This window comes from Octodon degus, unplaced genomic scaffold (assembly GCF_000260255.1).
Source record: "Octodon degus isolate 3935 unplaced genomic scaffold, OctDeg1.0 scaffold00106, whole genome shotgun sequence".
Taxonomy (NCBI): Eukaryota; Metazoa; Chordata; class Mammalia; order Rodentia; family Octodontidae; genus Octodon; species Octodon degus.
In genome coordinates this window covers 9,314,919-9,318,202 of record NW_004524682.1, presented here as the reverse complement: position 1 = coordinate 9,318,202, position 3,284 = coordinate 9,314,919, and the positions used below count along the sequence as shown (strand labels likewise).

The 3,284-nt window shown below is 37.4% G+C and overlaps 1 pseudogene; it reads left to right on the top strand.

Moving 5' to 3' along the window:
• Positions 1 to 2,792, top strand: part of LOC101590626 — a 22,600-nt pseudogene extending 19,808 nt beyond the window's left edge.
• Positions 2,793 to 3,284: the final 492 nt, after the last annotated feature.

The following is a 3,284-nucleotide window of genomic DNA, read 5'->3' as shown; positions in this document are numbered from 1 at the left end:
TATATTTCATTAATATGTTTGTAGGCATATAGCAATGTAAATTCTGTAACTTTGTCTAGCAAATAGTACCAAAAGTTATAGCCTGGTAAGAAATGGAATTTTTTTTTTCAGTTGGGCAAAATGGAAACACTATATTTTTATTTTTTTTACTTTGATTCACATAGTGCTAATGCTAGCATACATTTCCACCCACAATGCAGAAAAAGTTCCTTTTTGTGTATCCTCTCAAGCCATTGTTATTTTTGAGTCCTTGAGAACAGTCATTCTTTCTATTTGACTATTTTTCTGGTCATTTTGTGACAAGGTCTCACTGTGCAGTTCATGCAGATCTTGAATTTGCAATGATCCTCCTGTCCCAGTCTCTGAGTCCCAACATGTGATATCCTAGTGTGCTACCATGTCTGGCATCTTCCTGGAGTAAGATAGAGTCTCAATTTTTATTTGATCTGAATTTTTCTAATGATCAAATCTGTTCAGCGCATCTTCCTGTGCCTATTACCCAGCTGTTCTCGTTCCTCTGAGATGTGTCTGTTCATTTCCACTGCCATTGTTGATCTCTTATGTGTTTGTGGCTCATTATTTTTACCTGGAATGTAGATATTAGTCCTCTTCAGAATAACTTACAGCAATTTCTTTCCTCATTCTTTATGTTAGGTCTTCACTCTGTTGGTTGTTTACTTCATGATACAGATGCTTTCTAATTTGGTTTAGCCCCAAATGTTGATAACTGCTAGAATGATCTCTTGTTCAAATGGGGTTCTGCTCAGAAAATACTTGTCTATTCCTTTGTCTTTAATATATTTATATATTTTATCTTCTAGAAGACTTAAATTTTTCTTTAGCTGTTAATATCTTACAGTATTTGTTTTTAAAATCAGACTATTTCTTTCTTGACATGTCTTGAGGCAGGTTCTTGCTATGCAGTTCAGATGAGCCATGTGCTCACTTTGGTGTCCCAGGCTGTTTTCCAACCCACAGAGATCCTCTTGTCTCAGCCTGCTGAGTGCTGGGCCTACAGGTGTGCACCACCATGACTGGTCCAGGCTGGCACAGCATGCCTGGGATTCCAGGTCCAGGATACGTGTCCAGGGATAGAGCTGGAGTCCTTGTGCTTGTCAGGTAGGTGCTTGTGCTCTGAGTGATCTCCCCAGCCCCTCTTCCTTGAATCTTGATTTAAGTAATCTGGCACCATAATATTGAGATTGTATAATTTTCTGAGAGCATTACTTCATGAATCTCTCCTTAATTTGGGGTCTTGCCAGTTATAGAGTGATTTAAAATATTATAGTTGAAAAGATAGCATTAATATAAAATTCAAATTATTCAGGTCATATTTTAATTATAATACATTGTGTCTTGAGCTTTCCAAACTTCTTTGCTATACTGCTTTTAATTTTTTTTTTTTTTGTGATGTGGCTAATTCTCAAAATCAACTATGAAAAAAAGAAAAACAAAAAAAAAATCAACTGTTAGCATCCTTTCTTTGATTATCGGGATTACATTTTCCTGGAGACTGAATGAACACCTATTAGGGGATCACAGCTTGGCACTTTTCTATAAACTTTTCAGTGTGAGGAGTTACTTGTCCCTTGTAGCTGAGAAATATCTATAAGGACTAAATGTTAATATTCTTTTGAATCAGACAAAGTGGGGTTCCAGCCTATAGCCACACTACCCTGAATGCACTCAGTCTTATGTGAAATTGAATACAGATCTACATATATAACCAGTTTTATGAAAATTCATGGAAGGAATCTAAAGAAAATCTAGGAACATAGAGTTTATTGAAATACATTGTGGTATTTAAACCAAGGGAACTTCATGCACACTGAAATGGATCCATCAGTTCAAATATCATGAAGAAATTAATAACCAAGAAACCAGATCTGAACAGCAACAGTCAGATGACTATACCTGACAAAGAAAGGAACTTTAGAAGAATGTTTCCAGATATTTCAAATTATTGATCTGCTTACTACTGGCCTTGATAGTCACAAAAATTGTCATTAAAGAATTTGCTGATGATGTGTGAAGTACTGGGAAGTAAAGAGCACAGAAGAGAAAATGCTACTGAATGACTAAAAAGACTTAATGTACAATCCTTACTTAGGGTATAAGCAGTGCAAACAAGAAGAGTTAATGATGTTAGGTATTTGGTAGCAATTGACAGAAGACATGACTGTTTCGTAGCCAAGTAGACTGTTAAAGGTGCTGAAGAGTTGTTCCTTTCTGCCAAGGATACAGTCCTTGGCATTTCCCTTAGTGGAGGCACTACTACAGGATGAAGAGCAGAAGACTTGCAACCATTTTTGGAAGCTAAAAATAGTGGGCCTAATGTTGATACTGCATCTTCCAGAGATTCCAAATCAGGAAGAAGAAACCAAGCTGCTCCTGGGTCTCCTTCCTGACAGAATTGAACATGAAACATTTCTCATCTCATCTGATAGAGGATCCCTGGATCTGTTGAGCTTTGTGAGGTATAACTGGACAACACTGAAACTTTGACTCAAGCATCAAAAGTCAGACAGTTCCATCCCACATGCAGCATCACTCCTGGTTCAATATTTCCTACCCATCTGTGATCCCTATGGACACATGTCTCTGGAAAATGCCATTCTCAAAAGTACCAACTTGCAGCTGGCAAATTTAAAGAGATACATTCTCAGGTGTAGGGTCCATTTTATGAGTCCATCAGCTACATCTTTGCCTCTGACAGCACCAGATCTGAACTGAGGAAGAAGTGGAACCATCTGAGGCCCAGAGTACTACACTTTGAAGTTGTAGTAAGGTGAAATTGTTCTGAGCAGAGATTGCAAGATCCTCCTGCTATGGTCTTCTCAGTAGACTGTCCACTGTTTCCTTTCAAACACAGCAGCCAAATATAACACTGTACACCTAGCAGGTGCTCCATAAATATCTTAAACTGAGTAGCTGGCCCTGAGGTCTTTCATGGTTTTACTTCTCTGCTGCTCCCTGAAAAAAACTGGACTACACATTCCTCTAGAAGATTTTTAGCTTAGTGATCTTTCCTCATTAGTGATCAGAAAATGTCAGAGATATGAGCAATTTCTTACCAGGAAAAATTTTTGAATTATTTGTTTAAAATAAGGATAAAAGGGAAAGCATATTGCTCCAAAGACCTTTAAACCTACTAAATTTTGATCACAGCTCTGTACTCTTTACATTTATGTATATTCTAAGGAGCAAAGCAACCAAAGCACACCTTTTCCCTCATAAGTTTTAGATTCAGAAATGATTTTAATTTGCCCCTTCAGCCAAAGTGG